This window comes from Lactuca virosa, chromosome 4 (genome assembly GCF_052849685.1).
Source record: "Lactuca virosa cultivar CGN04683 chromosome 4, Lactuca_virosa_CGN04683_v6, whole genome shotgun sequence".
NCBI lineage: Eukaryota > Viridiplantae > Streptophyta > Magnoliopsida > Asterales > Asteraceae > Lactuca > Lactuca virosa.
Window position 1 is genome coordinate 138,939,666 of NC_136429.1, and position 17,433 is coordinate 138,957,098.

At 37.9% G+C, this 17,433-nt stretch overlaps 1 non-coding gene across 1 annotated transcript; it reads right to left on the bottom strand.

Annotated features, from left to right (window-relative positions):
- Nucleotides 1-276: 276 nt before the first annotated feature.
- LOC145110305 (small nucleolar RNA R71) lies at nucleotides 277-383 on the bottom strand. Its single transcript, XR_013709688.1, has one exon. It is a non-coding gene; the product is annotated as a small nucleolar RNA R71 (small nucleolar RNA).
- Between the last annotated feature and the right edge of the window lie 17,050 nt (nucleotides 384-17,433).

Consider the following 17,433-nt stretch of genomic DNA (forward strand, 5'->3'; position numbering starts at 1 on the left):
CATAAGGGGCACATCCTTACTACATTGAAGGAGATTCCTTTCACCGAAAAGGATTATGAAGATGCATACAAGCATTTTGATGAAGTTAACGACATCGCCGACTACTTCAACATTCCAAATGTACCTAGAGAGACGGTGTTATTGAGGATGCTCCCTGTTACTTTTAAAGGGGCTGCAAAGGATTGGCTAAGAGCACTACCACCAGGAGAGATTACTACATGGGCTAAGATGCGTGAGGAGTTTCTGGAACAATTTTTACCACCATCTAAAATTGCTAAACTCAAGAAGGCCATTGCCAATTTTGAGCAACAAGCGGGAGAGTCTTTATTCGAAGCATGGGAGCGCTACAAAGGTCTACTACGGAATTGCCCACAAAATGACCTCAATGTGCAACAAGAAGTGTCAACCTTCTATGATGGAGTAAATGTCACCACTAGACAACTACTTGACTCTCAAGGCCCATTAACGAAGAAAATTTTGGCTGAAGTTAAAAGACTCATTGAATAATTCTCTAAGCACTCTAGAGAATAGCATAATCCAATGACATGACTCGACTCGAGGGGTGGTGAACTCTATGAATGATAGCATGGTGGCTGTGATGGCCAAACTGGAGAATATGGAGCGAAGGATGACTAATATGGACCAATCCATCCATGCCATTAGATTGGGGTGTGAAAATTGTAACGGGCCTCACCTTACAAAGGATTGCGATCTTGACGAGAATGGGAACCGGAAAGCGCAAGTATGTTACTCGAGTGGCGATAAATACAATGAAGATTGGCGAAAACCAAAGAAAGAATGGCTATCTTATGATGAGTACAAAAAGGCTAAGGAGGAGAAATATAAAATGAAGACAAGAGGTTTCTTCCAAAAAGAGGAACCAGTGCAAGAGAAGAAGCTAGACTTTGAAGATATGCTCACAAGACTTGCAGCTGCGTCCTAGAAACGACACAATGAAACCGATGCTGCAATAAGAGAACAACAACTCATGATGAAAGAGCAATAAGCGTTAATGAGAAACCAGCAAGCCTCCATTCTTAATATTGAGAAACAATTAGGCCAACTTGCACAACAAGTCAACCAAAGAGCGACAGGTGAACTTCCAAGTAATCCCGAAAAGAACCCGAGAATAGCACATGTGAATGTCATAACAACAAGCTCAGAAAATAGTTTTTCTCCTTTGAAGCCAATCCAGGAAGTGGAAGCAAAAGTGGAGCTTGAAGATGAAGAAACAAGTCCAGAATTGCAAACTGTGACATCGATTTGACGAGTACATAACATGGACTCGACGACTCTGTAGCCTGCCATCAAAAATACTTCTTATTTAAAGCCATATCAGCCACGATTACCATTCCCAGGCCGAGCCATTCAGAATACGCAGATTCAAGAGTGTAAGAAGATCATAGATCATCTAAGGGCACTTCAAGTGAACAACCCATTTGTTGAAACACTCCTTCACACGCCAAAGTATGCATCCTTACTTAAAGAGCTCCTCACAAATAGAAAGAACATGGAAGAAGTATCAGAAATAGTGTTGGATGAACTACCAGAAAAGATGGGTGATCCGGGAAGCATCACTATACCCTGGCAATTTGGGAATTTGGTTACTACTCAGGCATTAGCTGATTCAGGGGCTAGTATCAATATTATACCCTACTCTTTCTTTAAAAAGTTGAACCTTCCAGAACTTAAACCTATCCACATGACCATCCATCTAGCTGATAAAACGATGATCCATCCGAAAGGAGTATGTGAAGACCTTCTAATAAAGATGACTAAGTTAGTGTTCCCTGGTGACTTCGTAGTTTTGGATATGGAAGAAGACTCAAAAGTTCCCATTATCCTTGGAAGACCATTCTTGAACACAACATGTGCCATAGTTGATATGCGGGAATCAACACTTACACTTAGGGTGGGGAATGATTCGGTTACTTTTGTTACTAATCAAGAAAAGGAGCATGAAAAATCGATTGAAGATAAGACTTCATCAATGGAATTAGGTGATGAATTGCTAGAGAAAGAGTTAGCACTTTTGGAAGAAGATAATTCAAAGCAATATTCTTTAGATGAAGAGTTTTATGCTCAAAGCGATTTAAGGGAATTGAAAAGGTTACTTGAAGGAGTTGAGGACATTTGAAAAATGAGGAAGAAATTCAAGTTGATGAGAATGAGGATGACAAGAACGCTAAGGTTTTGGAAACTGAAGAACATAGCTTTTCTACTAGATTACACCTGATAAATCAAGAAGTAAAAAGAGATAAGCTAACTAAAAGAACAAAACCTCGCGCTTCAGTTTTTACTTCCTTTGAAGTTCTTACTTTTAAACCATTAGATTCTCAAATACATGGAGAAAGTAAGTTGGAGTCAAAGACCTCAAGTGATGATACAATTGAGGGTGATGAAAGTAAAGAAGGAAGGATGGAACAACAACAAAAAGAAGAAGAGAAGACAAAGATTGTGATAAAAGAAAAAGGTACCAAACGCAAGTACAATACCAACATCTCTAAGAAGGCAAGGGAAAACATAAAGAAGAATTATCTTAAGGAAGTGATGGCTTATAAAAGAAGTTGGAAAGTGAAAAAAGTGAAGAAGGAATTCTCGATGGAGGATGATGATGAAACGTAGAGCAGGAAGGAGTCTAGCTAACGACTCCTCAAAAAAAAGAAGCACTTACGGGAGGCAACCCGATATTAGAGTTTGCTTCCTTTTTACTTTTCTTTTTCATTTTGTTTTGCGTTTTTCGTTGGATTTAGGATTTGTCAATCTCAATCTTCTTCTTTGTTTAAAATGATTGCTTGAGGACAAGCAAAGCTTGAGTGTGGGGTATGGTGGCATAAAATTTAAAGGACTCCAAAATTTTCAATTTTTTTTAATCAGATTCTAAGACTCGACGAGTCCGAGCTCTTACTCGGCGAGTCCATTTGAAAAATACTGACTTTTTTTTTGCAGAATCGCATATCTACTCGGCGAGTAGGTATACCTACTCGGCGAGTCCACGATTAAATCGGAAAAAAATATATTTATTTTTACTATTCTGTGAAATTAGTGTTTTTACCCTAATTAGTAAACTTGAGTCTCATTCACAGCCACCATAGCACTCGATGAGCAAACGACACTCTCAAGCATTCATCTCTAATTTCTTGCATTCTTTTCAAAATCTCATCAAAAGGTAACATTTTTATGTCTAATTCCTGTTGAAGGTTTGATCTTTAGTGTTTTGATTTGAGAAGTTGTGGAAAAATCGGATTTAGGAATTTACTTCAATTCTAAGGTTTTGATTTTTGGCTAAATTAGGTTGTTATAGATGAAATTTTTTGTGAATTATTGTTTAATAGATATACCGAGACAAACCCCTGGAACGATTTATGGATATGGATGGATGATTTGGTCCGATTCAGATTTTTGACTCGCACAGTTCATGCGACTCGCCGAGTCTGTTCCTGGACTCGACGAGTCCATGTTGCAGTTGCACAGATTTCTTATATTTTAATGTTCTGTGGTGTCTTGGTGTGTTTTGTTTTGTGTTGTTTTGCAAAAAAATGTCAAGGACGGGCCAAAGCTCTCGTGGAAGTGGACATGGGGATATCCCGTGGTTAAGTTTTCCTCAAATCACATCCAAATCATCACTAGTCCGAGCCAAGAAGAAATTGGAGATATTGATGAGGAAAGAGATCTATGTGCCAAATAAGATTGATTGGCATTGGAATGGGCAGGCAGGATTGGAGGAGGAATTGACCCCGTACTTGGTCAAGACCTTTATGCATAATGGGGTGACGGTTACATGTGATGGGTGGAGCCAAATTTTCAGAATCCAGGAACCAGTATACAAAGAGTTGTGCTGGGAATTTTTCTCAACCGTCTCCTTCCGAGGTGGTAGCGAGTACTACAATCCCGGTGTCCTTACTTTCTGTCTTGGCGGGGAAATTCGCCAATGTAGCATAGCCGAGCTTGGTTGGAGGCTAGGAGTTTATTACAAATCCGTGGTTATGTCTGAAGCTTTCGGGGTATTTTTGGAGAACTGCCATAGAGATCTACCCAAGGGAGTGGTTGCTTCTACTTGGTGGAACAATATTGCTAACTGGGTTTATATACCATCTTCCGCTCAAGAAGGGAGTATCCATTCTCCCATCCACCGTTTGATCCACCGCCTTGTCGCAAGCACCATCAACATGCGTAAGGATGATGACAAGGTTCCGACCCTCGACATCTTCTATTTGTGGAGTATTATCACTCCCGACATAATTTGCAACCTTCCTTATTGCTTGGCTAGATACTTGGGGGAAGGGGCGGTCAAGGAAAGGATCACTTCTAAGATCAATAGTGGGATGTTTGTAACTCGATTGGCGAGGACATTTGGTAAATTGGAGCAAGGGGCCGGTAACTATTTGACGATGTTACCCACACCTCCTTTTAGTATCACGTTGTATAGGAGGGCGAGGATCATAGAGGATTATGGTGGTGGCCACATTGCCATCCCTAATGATGATGCAGTATTGGCGCCCGAGGAACCGGGTCGGCGGGTCCGACCAAGGCATGAGTCGGTCCGAGAAGATCCACCGGTAATTCCGGTGGATGATGAACTACCAATGGACTGGTACAACGTGGAATTGATGAGGTACCAAGATGATCTTGGTCGGAGCATGACCTATCAGCATGGTTCATTTGTTCATTTGTTTGACCAATTGCATCTTGCACCAAGACCCGGGCCCGAGTAGCCATATGTGCGGAGTTGGGACGAGAGAGTGAGCCAAAGATAGAGCGGAGCCGGAGGAAGCGCTGGTGGTGATGATGAGGAGGGATATGAAGATTGATTTATCCTTTTAATTTTATTTGATTGAGTGGTTGCTTTTAAGAAACTTTTCATTTTGTTTGGTTTGTTTTATTTGTTTTGGGCTGTTTTGAACATTTAGTAATTTTTAGGATTGGTTGTTTTTCCTTTTTATTATGTATGTTTGCCTTTGGTATTTTCTGAATTTGGATAAAAGAGTGAAGTGAAATAATATAGAGCGTAAGAGAATATAGCGTGAAGGGTCGAGTCTAGACGAAAAAATAGAAGTTTTCGAGTCCAAGGTTGAGTCCGGTAATGAAGAGGGTTATAGAGTATTTATTTACTGAAGAAAAATGAAGGAAAACATTAGTTTATATTACCCCCATACATTAGAAACGGACCTGGGCAGAATACAAATGTTTTTCCACACAGCAGTCTACTCGTTGAGTGCATCTTATGGACTCGACGAGTCCATGTGAAATTTCGCGACTTTTCTGCTAGTCATGCTACAACTCGGCGAGTTAGCATATCTACTCGACGAGTCACTCGTTAATTCTATTTTCAAGTTCACAATTTGACCACATTTGATACGGGCATTGGTTCTTTTCTTTGGGGATCATTTTCCGAGTATTTCCAAGAGTTTTTCCCTTATAATTGGAGCTGTACCACACGATATTTTGACACCCAAGACATGGATGAGCTATTCCCATGTCTAAAGTCAATTGAAGATGGAGCTTAAAGACAAAATATCAACTTCGCACTACTACCCCAGGGGAGTTTGTTCCAATTCTCTCTTTATTTTATTGTTCTTTATCATGCATAATATGCAATGGGGACATTGCATAAATTAAGTGTGGGGTAGGGGGTTGGTTACATTAGTTGAATTTTAGTTAAATTTCAAAAATCTTGAAAATTTTAGTTAAATTTTGAAATTTTTGCATAAAAATTGCTAGGGCTAATTTAGAAAACCATGGTAAAAGCAATTAGGAATCATGCTAGTATTATGTTTGATGATTCTTTGAAGACCCAAATGTTTAGTTGAGCCTATATACGTTATAATGCATTTGTGGCCCTCTTTATTCTAGTGAAATCATGGAACAAAAACACAACCTCGCTTAGTTTGAGGGACGTAATATGTTTAGCATCGCGTACTTGAAATGTATCCAGGAAAACAAATACTTTAACCAATAAAGGTTGAATCTGAGTGCCCTTGCTTAAGCATGTAGGTTTTGAGTGAAAAAAAAGTGAGTTACGTGAAAAAAAAGAGAGAGAATTACAAGAAAAGTTGTAAGAATTTTGGAGCAATCAAAGTGAAGATCAAAAGATCAAAGTTCTGAAGAAATTCAAAAAGTTGAAGATACCAAAAATCAAACAACAAGGTGGTGAATTCAAAGAAATCAAAGATCAAATATCGAAGAAGTGAAGAATTCCAAATAAGCTCTATAATGGTATCAAAAAGTTGTAATTTTCTAGATTATGTATGCTTGGGTTGCTTGACCAAAAATACCATGAGGTTAGGAAGTTTTCTGCGGACGGATTCGGAGGGATGCATAAAATGAGTGTTGTTCAAAAGAAGTGGGTGAGTGTTTATGAGGATTAGGAGTATTTAGAATTAGGGGGGTCCTTAGGAAAAAATTTAGACACAAATACATGTGTTGCGGTCTTGGCATAATGGCTGGGTTTTATTGGAATTATTTTATGTGATGTTAGTATGTTAAAATTCAGTTTTGCTTGGGGGCAAGCAAAAGTCAAGTATGGGGTATTTTGATATGTGTGTAATTAGTCATATATTTTGTGTTAAATCTTAATACTTTTTGGCTATTTTATTGCAAATTATGAACAAAAGGTACTTAAATATGTTTAAAATGTATTTGTAGCCTAAATAAATGAGCTCGGAAGAAAAAGGAAGCAGAAAAGCGATAGGAAGCTCAGGAATCGAAGAAAGAAGAAAGAAAGAAAAAACCCTGAAGAACTCGGCAAGTTGGGTGCCTACTCGCCGAGTAGGTTCGAAGATTCGCGAACAAATAAGATTCCTTGACGCATATGGATTTTAAGTATGGGACTCGCCGAGTCGGTCTATGGGCTCGACGAGTAGCCCCTGTTTTCAGAAACTATATAAACGGATTTAATTCACGAATTTGGAACTTCTCTCTGGAACCCTTGAAGGTTAATTTGCGATTCAAGTTGCTGCAGGAGCTCTGGAACTTGAAGATCAATTCTAAGCATTCGATTTTGGGGAGATCAAGGCAATTCAAGTGTACTCTTCACTTAATCTTTTGTTTAAACTATGTTTGCATCAATTGATTTCTTTTTTGAGTTGTTTTCTGCTTTAATTATGAGCTAAAAACTCATAACTTCTGTTTAGGATAGATGAATTTATGAATATGGTTTGATTTTATGATTTGATTAATTTAAATTGGTAATTTTGTTTTGTTAAGCTTGTTAAAGAACCTTATGTGTTAATTACAAATATTTTCTGTTAATTAACCAGCATATTAAGTTGCATGAACATCTCTTAATTGCTAATCTCATATGATTGGTGTGAAAACAGTGTTATATGCCTAGGAATAGCGAACGTGAAACTAGGGTTAATTAGAAAATAGGTAAATTAATGTGTGAGCTTGTGTGACGAACCATCAATAAGAGGTTAATTGAATTAGCAATTTGCTTAGCTACTACAAGTCTTACTTAACCCGAATCAATAAACTAGAAAATCTATTAGTTTAATCACTTGATCACTGCTTAAATTGATTTGTTTTCTAAGGATTAGTAATAGCGAACGTGAACCTAATCACACTAATCGGTAGCCAATGCTAATTAATCCATTGCACTTGTCATAAAATCAACCATAGGAATAAATTATTCAAAACCTAAATAGAAGTCTTTTCCATTATTGAATTTAGTTAATTTTCATTTAATTAGCTGTTAGTTGCTTAGTTGAGTATTAGTTAAGTACTTAAGTTTCTAGTCTTGCAAAACTAGAGAAAACCCTTTCTTTTGTTGCTTGTTTTTTTAGATAATATTAGTAATTAGCTTAATTTTCGTTCCCTGTGTTCGATACCGTGCTTGCTAAACAATACCACCAATCGACAAGTACACTGCCTTTTGTGTGTCTAATTTATATTAAAAAGTAGGACTAAAACTCGTGCATTCCACACACAACATTAGGAGTCGATGTCTCAAGGAAGTTGGTCGTTGACTTGGTTCTTCAGTCACTTCCCGAGTCGTATAGTCAGTTTGTTAAAGACTACTATATGACAGACTGCGACGTGACCCTTATTGATCTTACCTATTTGATTATTACTGCTGAGTCTGCAATGATTTGGCGTACTGGTAAAGCAAATTTGATTAGAAGATCTACTTCCCAAACTTCCATGGACATTGACAATGGAAAATTTGGAAGTCCAGAAAAGGTTTCTCTTCCCAAGGGAAAGGGAAAGGCTAAGTCTGATATTGTCCCGTGTACCATTCCAGAAGAGTCTGTTTGTTTCTATTGCCAAGAAAAGGGACATTGGAAGCGACGCTGCCCTGACTACCTGAGAATTTTAATCAAATTGTATGGTTCTACTTCAGTTAAGTCCACTATCTAACTCTATTAAGTTCATGTTTGTAGATTCTTAATACATGATGTGGTAAAATTACATTTTGATGTTTTGTAGGATCAAAGGAAGCTTAAAGGAAAGGCATGCAGAGTCTGATCGCGAAGAGATGGATTTCGATCGCATGGTTCAATGATCGGCTTTTTGAGCTGCTGCTTAAGAGTTATGATAGATTGCTTAGAAATTTGTAATAACATAGTTTTCATCTGTAATCGCATTGTAAGGAAAAGTTTTTCCGCAATTATATAAATAAAGAAAAAGATTTTATCTTATTTTATATTTCCTTGCAATGGCATATGTGAAAATTGATGTTTGTATTTTTAGCAATATGGATTTGATTCTTTCGTTTGTGGTAGTGTCTAAATTTACCAAATAATGAAAGATTCTCATCACCCAAGTTTCAATTGGACAGAAACTTGGGATCATGCAACTTGTATTGTATGATGGATGAGAACCTTCATCTTTGGGAAATTAGGACTAATTCCTTGTTCACATATAGACGTGAGTTAAGTGAAGGACCAGGGGATCGGGTACACTTGGTTGTGCGCTGGTCAGGTCCACCATAAAGAACGATAAGACTATTCGTTATGGTTTACTAAAGTTAGTAGATATGGTTATGCTTACAAGATTAAGTATAATTCTGAGTCATTGAAAAGTCTCAAATGTATAGCAGAACGAATAAGAAGAATCAAAGTCGGCAGAAAGATGAAAGTTTCTCCAATCTGAAAAGATGGGAGAGTACTTGAGTATTGTGTTTTACGATCATCTTAATGATTATGAAAAAACATATCAAAATTTGATCATCTAAGGACACCTTAGTGCATTTGTTTGGCTAAGAAGAGGAATCAGGAATTGTTGAAAAGGTTAAATCAATTAAGATGAATCATACTTCGTTCCAAAATCAAATCTTAGAGTCATACTCCAAGATTGTATATTGAGTGACATATCAGCAAATGTAAAGTAAAATGTTTTCTACTCTTGTACATTTGAAATTGGTAAGTTGTAATGTTTTGGATAAAACAAAGATCAACTAAGACCGATTGTCAAAAGTGTTTGTCTTGATAAGAAATCACACTAACTCTAATGTTTCTTGACAAAGAGAATCTTATATGTCAAGAGGTCAGTGGGAGTCTTAAAGATCTTGAAAAGTATCGAGAACTAATCAAGAGTAAACCCATTGTTAATCACTAGCACATGACTTGAGGTTTGTAACCTATCGTGTTGACATATTCTTGTTTCCGTGCCCATTCCAGTTGAAGTTGACTATTCATGTGAGTTCTATGAGTTCTCAATTGTTGGCATGACAACTTGGAAGCAATGGTAGGCCCTTGAGATGTCAGGTGGCAAGAAATTAAGATTGAACATGTTCGGTCCATATGAGTTTGGATTTGTCACTAACCCTGTCTTGTGATTATGTTTATGACAAATTCACATGGATAGGAACACATACACCATAAAATCTGAGTGACAAAGGTTTCTCTCCAGTTCATGAAAATGATTGTGAGGAAACGCTTTCACTAAGTAGATTTTAAAGAGTTAGCAATTGTGATATTTGCGTTCTCAAATTCGATTATGACTACGACATCCCTCTTCATAGTTCGAATTGTGACAAATGGAAAAAGGTCTAAACATTTGAGACTTATTGCTGTAAGTTCTAAAATTGTTTAGACACACATATGTGAAGGGTTTTAGGTAAAACAAATAAACTAGAAAACAATTCCTAAGTTCACATGCAACCTACTTTGGATCTATGTTTTAACTATTGAACATATAACTTTGAATTGCAAAACAAGAACCCTAAAGGAGAGAGGCTAATTTCGAAATTAACAAACTAGGGTTTAGGAGTTACATACCTTTCAATTGTTATAGCAAACAATTGCTAATCCTCTTGATCTTGATCTTGATCTTCTTGGAAGCTTAGCACCACAAATGTAATGCCTCTAATGGAATCACACCCAAGAACTAGCAAGAAGGAAACTTGGAGGAGAGAGGATGGAGAGAGTATGCAATTTCGGCCTTAGGGTTTCTTCCAAAGAAATCAGTCATCTCAAATGTGAGCCAGGAGGCTCCTTAAATAGCTGAGGGATCTAGGGTTTAGGGAAAACCCTAGTTATCCTTTGCTTAGGGCCTAAGCAAAACCCAAGGGCCTTATCTGGACCCCTTGGACGAAATTTCTAGGGTTTCCCCTATGAATTTCGTCCACCTCCTTCCAAGGGGGTTCTGGATCCTTCCACTCAACTATTAGTTAATTGCAAACTAGTCCCTCCACTTTATAATTAATTCTTTTAACCCCAAAATTAATTCTGATTAATTTCTGGCTAACTATTAATTAAACATAATGATTTCTAATTAATATATTAATCTTTTAACATATTAATAAATCATTTATATATATTAATTTATTAATCTTATAAATTAATATCTCTCCTTTCATAATTTCCTTGTCCAGTTGCTAGGTTGAGGGCAACCCAAAAGGACTGTGCTGCTATCAATTCAAGTACATACCAATTATAGTTATGGGCTTAGACACCTAATCCAACAGTCTCCCACTTGGATAAGTCTGTAACTATAATTGCTAGTATGCCTTCTAAATTTGACCAGCAAATTGTAGCTTCCAAAAGCTGCTGCCGAACTCTGACCCAGTCAGCTACGTGTCCTAAGATAAGTGATCATATAATCCTTCGTTCTGCTAGATATCCCTAGACAAAAGACATGGAATGTAATCAATCTCTTTGTCCAGAATCTATGTTTCCCGATTCCTGATTTGTGATGATGTAGAACTTCTAATTGAACACATCAATTTAGTCCTGGCTGGGCCCAGCACATAAGTCAACACCAAATCATCGAGGGGCCCACAGATATCGCTTTTCCGGTTAGGGCAAAAGGAACGAATAAACGTTGACTCATATGCTTGTATCTTTTACTCATCAAATTATACATGACAATACATTTTATAACACCAAGTTACTGATGCGTTTTCGTATCACCAATGCATGACCGACTTGTAAATCACAACTCATATATCTTCGTTTCAAAATTATAAGATATTATCGTCTCAGTATTACTCGTGATGAATTCCATGAAGTGATACTCTGAGCGAGGGTTTATCCAATACTCAAATCTCAATTTCTGAGTACTCATGAATGTTGTAGCAATTCTATTGCCATGTCTATCCTTTAGACAATCTACAATCCAGTTCATGACAGTCTTGATTCACTACTTACTTCCAAAAGTACGAGCGACTGTGGAGTTTGAATAATCTTATTATTCGGGAAGTAAAACATGCAAAAATGAAACACAATAATAAACAATTGACAGAAGGCAGTAACCAAACTTATAAACAATACTTTATTATTTAATCACCAAAAGTCAATTACATTTACTTTGTTACAAGTTTCAGAACAAAACTAATCTAACTACTAAAACTAATATCATCTTTCAGTTCTATGCTCCGAGCATGCTGAATATGCTTAGCCCTACTCAGACCCTTTGTGAGAGGATCTGCTGGGTTATCTTCAGATGACACCCTCTTTACTATAAGATGGCCTTCTTCTACTCTATGTCTGATGAAATGGTACTTTCTGTCGATATGTCTGGTCTTACCATGATCTCTCGGTTCCTTTGTCAAGGCAACCGCTCCTTCATTATCGCAGAACAGTTCCATAGGCTCCTGGATGGTTGGAACAACTCCGAGATCTCCGATGAAGTTCCTCAACCAAGCTGCTTCTTTCGACGCTTCACTCGCTGCTATGTACTCTGATTCACAAGTAGAATCAGCCACCGTATCTTGCTTGGAACTTTTCCAAGTAACTGATCCTCCATTCAGTAAAAATACCCAGCCTGATTGAGAACGGAAGTTATCTCTATCCGTCTGAAAGCTGGCATCACTGTAACCATCTACTCTCAAAGTATCATTGCCACCAAGCACAAGGACCCAGTCCTTTGTCCTTCGCAAATACTTTAGTATATTCTTTACTGCTATCCAATGAGCTCTACCTGGGTTTCCCTGATAGCGACTGACCATGCTCAAAGCAAAAGCCACATCAGGGCGAGTACATGTCATAGCGTACATGATCGATCCGACAGCGGAAGCATAAGGTACACGACTCATGTCATCTATTTCCTCATCTGTACTCGGGCATTGAGTCGTACTCAATTTGGTATTGCTCTGGATAGGTAGCTCTCCCTTCTTGGAATTTTCCATACTAAACCTCTTTAGTACCTTATCCAAGTATGTGCTCTGACTAAGTCCAATTAGTCTCTTCTTTCTATCTCTCAATATTCTAATCCCAAGAATATAGGCAGCTTCTCCAAGGTCTTTCATGGCAAAACACTTCCCAAGCCAAGACTTAACATCTCTCAAGGTTGGAACGTCGTTACCAATGAGTAATATGTCATCGACATATAACACCAGAAAAGTTACTATACTCCCACTAGCCTTGATATACACACAAAACTAATCTTCACTTCTAGAGAAACCAAACTCTTTGACTTTCTCATGGAATCAAAGATTCCAGCTGCGAGATGCTTGTTTCAATCCATAAATGGATTTCTCAAGCTTGCACACTCTATTGGGAAACTTTGCATCAACAAAACCCTCTGGCTGATTCATGTAAACATCCTCAGCCAACTTCCCGTTAAGGAAAGCAGTCTTGACATCCATCTGCCAGATTTCATAGTCATGAAAGGCAGCTATGGTGAGTAATATCCTAATAGATTTAATCTTAGCCACTGGCGAGAAGGTCTCATCATAGTCAACCCCTGGGGTTTGAGTGAAGCCTTTTGCAACCAGTCGAGCCTTGAATGTGTGCACATTTCCATCCATGTCTGTCTTCTTCTTGGAGATCCATTTGCACCCAACTGTCTTACGACCTGGTGCACTATCAACCAAATTCCAAACTTGGTTGTCATACATGGACTTAATCTCGCTATCCATTGCCTCTTTCCACTTGGAAGCCTTTGGGCCTGCCATTGCTTCCTTATAAGTGACTGGTTCATCTAAGTTTACCAGTGTTCTGTCACTTATGAATGTGTCACCATCTGAAGTAATATGAAAACCATACAACTCAGGTGGCACACTCACCCTAGTGGATCTTCTAAGAGGTAATGAGTTATCGATTGGTTCAACAGGAATTGTTTCCTCTGGTTGAGTGCTAGTGTCATCTAAGGTTCCTTCATTGGCTGACTCTTGAATTTCTTCAAGGTCAATAGTGCTCCCACTGTCCTCTTTGAATATGAGCTCTCTTTCAAGAAAGACTCCTCTTCGTGCTACAAAGACCACGTTCTCACTAGGCCTGTAGAACAAATATCCAAAAGACTGCTTTGGGTAACCAATGAAAACACATTTCTCACTTCTAGCTGCTAGCTTGTCGTGAGTCTCTCGTCTTACGAAAGCTTCATAACCCCAGACTTTAATATGTGCTAACGAGGGAACTTTCCATGTCCACATTTCGTGAGGTGTTTTGGCAACCTTCTTTGTAGGGACAAGATTGAGGATGTGGGCGGCTGTCTCTAAGGCATACCCCCAGAAGTGAATGGGAAGCGAAGCCCGACTCATCATAGAACGAACCATGTCTAACAAGGTTCGATTACGCCTCTTAGCTACACCATTTAACTGTGGTGTCCTAGGAGGAGTCAATTGTGAGACTATCCCACATTCTTTCAGATAGTCGTTAAACTCGATACTAAGATACTCCCCGCCTCTATCGGATCTAAGTATCTTTATCTTTCTACCCAATTGATTTTCGACTTCATGCTTAAACTCTTTGAACTTTTCAAAAGTTTCTGACTTATGCTTGATCAAGTAGATATATCCATATCTGCTATAATCGTCAGTGAAAGTCACATAGAATCGATTAGCATCTCTTGTAGTTGATCTGAAGGGCCCACACACATCTGTGTGTATGAGATCCAACAGACCTTCACCTCTTTCACAAGACCCTGCGAATGGTGATTTTGTCATCTTTCCCAAAAGACAAGATTCACATATATCATCTGATTTTAGGTCAAATGATTCCAACACTCCATCCTTTTGGAGTTGGGCTATGCGTTTCTTATTAATGTGTCCAAGACGACAATGCCACAAGCATGCCTTGTCTACACTATTAGACAAGTCAATATTAAGTACACTATTTCCTAAGCTATCAACACAAGTCACTGTTTCATACACACCATCACAAGGTAAAGCTTCAAATATAAAAACATCATTCTTATAAACAGAAATTGAACCATTCAAATCATTAAAAGAATATTTGAAACCTTGTCTGAACAATGCATGAAATGAAATAATGTTTCTCGTCATCTCAGACGAATAGCAACAATTTATTAAATCTAATCTAACACCATTGCTAAGCAGAAGCTGATAAACTCCGATCTTGGTCACTGGTGAAGACTTTCTATTTCTCATGATCAAGTTTATCCTTCCTCGCTCTATCTCCTCACTTTCCTTTAGTCCCTGCAAATCAGAACAGATATGAAAACCACATCCTGTATCAAGGACCCATGAACGAGAAGATAACGAGTTATTAGCAGAAATAGTTTAAATACCTGCCGAAGATGTCTTTACTTTGCCATCCTTGATATCTTGCAGATATTGTGGGCAAGATCTCTTCCAATGCCCCTTTTGATTGCAGTAAAAGCAAACGGCCTCTTTTGGATCAGAAACATGGTGAGTGGAACCATTGGGCTTAGCCTTTGGGCCATTACTAGACGACCCAGCTTGAGCCTTGCTCTTCCAGTTTTGCTTGGGAGGACCTTTCCTCTTTTTCCCCTTTCCCTGTCCAATAGCCAACACAGGGGCACTTGTAGGCGTGGAGGGTATACTTTTACCCTTCATTCCTGCCTCAGCTGTCTGCAACAAGTTGTGCAATTGGGCCAAGGTCTGCTCAGTATTGTTCAAATGGTAAGTTAGAATAAAGTGACCATCACAATCAGAGAGTGAGTTCAAGACCATGTCAATGGCCAATTCCTCATCAAAGTGAATGTTGAGCTTGACCAAACGCTCTATGTAGCGTTGCATTCTTTGCACATGTGACACAACCGATTCCCCTTCTTTCATCTTGCAAGCCATGAGTGACTTGACTACTTCAAACTTTTCTTGACGAGCTCGCTTATGGTACTTTTCCATAAGGTCCTTGTTCATCTCAAAAGGCCAGTAGTCCTCATAGTACCTCTGCAGTTCTGGGGACATGGTTGCCACCATGATGCACGCCACTTTGGTAGCATCATCGTAATGTTTCTTGTAGGCAGCAAGATCTTCAGGAGTAGCTTCCGACTCATCAAGCTTTTTGAGCTCCTTTTCAAGAACATATTCTTTGTTCTCAAAACGAAGAGCCATCTTGATGTTGCGCATCCAATCGTTATAGTTTGAGCCATCCATAACGATTTTGGAGCAGATATTGAGCAAAGAGAAGTTCTAGTTGGAGGAGGATGAAGCAGAAGTGTTTCTAGGAGTAGACATCTGAAAAGAAAGAAAGTTTTAGCTAGATTTCAAGATACCTCAATATGATAACCCAAAGATAAAATATCAATGTTAGGATCCAACTATGAAGATTCACAACTTAGAAATGGGATGCCGAGATCCAAGTGTAAATTTCATAAAGGTAGGTGAATGACGATTCACCAATTCCACCATTAGACGAAACAAACGAAGTGAAATTCCTAATTCTTTTGAGATACATTGAAACTATTCAATGGCATGTTTTAATCTCAGATTATGCTCTTCTATTTGTGACTGGGATGCCGAGGATCACAAACAAGATGTGAATAACCATGCAAATGTGCTTGGTAACCTCATTGTCTTTATCATTAACTATTGATGTGCTGGTAAACCACACACGCTCCATCAAAATGACAATTATGAGATACCCATTACTACTCTTTATTAGTGCCCTTTAGTGTGCTGGTTAACCACACACGCTCCACTAACGACCAATAAAGCATAATGTGCAATTTCATGGATTAGCATACTTTTCACATTTTTCCTAAAGTAACTAGAGTTGGGATTTTAAAAATAATGTTCTAGTACTTTCTTTAATGTCATTATACTTTTAATGAGAAGTAGTTGTCCTATCAAATCCGTTCTGCTAACGACCCTCCACTAATCAAGGAAGCGGTGGGTGAGAGTGGACACCCATTCAACTACCATTTTATAGGCAGTTTCCTTATACCCCCCTTATAGATTAGCTTCGTGAATGAGGCATACTAGCGATTTGACTGACCATATCCTTATACATATATAATATTAAACTTTTAATCATAATACATATATAGGGTGTGTTTTAAAACCTTTTAAAACTTCAAGGGTTTATATAAATTTCGAAATTCAAACTATTAAATTTAAATTTAAATAAACCAATTAACTAGATTTAATATTTATCTTTTAATTAACTATTAATCAAATTATTAAATCTTGTAAGGATTATCTAATTAAATTAATCAATTAATTTAATCCTAATCCTTATCCCTCTAAATTTCGAAAAATAGGGTAAGGATAATTATCCAATTAATCTAATTAAGTAACAATTATCCAAAACAAGAAACCCTAAAACTTCTAGCAATTTCGAAATTTACAAGGGAGGAGGCTAGGGTTTTCAAAACCCTATCCCTAATTTCGATTAGGGTTCTTTGGAGGCTAGGGTTTTCGAAAACCCTTTTATCCAAAACCCTAATTTCGAAAATTTGGCCTTTAGGGTTTAATAGCTATAAACCCTAATTTGCAATTCAACAATTATAGCAATTGAATTTAAAACAAACAATGGCTCTGATACCACTGAAGGGTTTTAGGTAAAACAAATAAACTAGAAAACAATTCCTAAGTTCACATGCAACCTACTTTGGATCTATGTTTTAACTATTGAACATATAACTTTGAATTGAAAAACAAGAACCCTAGAGGAGAGAGGCTAATTTCGAAATTAACAAACTATGGTTTAGGAGTTACATACCTTTCAATTGTTATAGCAAACAATTGATAATCCTCTTGATCTTGATCTTGATCTTCTTGGAAGCTTAGCACCACAAATGTAATGCCTCTAATGGAATCACACCCAAGAACTAGCAAGAAGG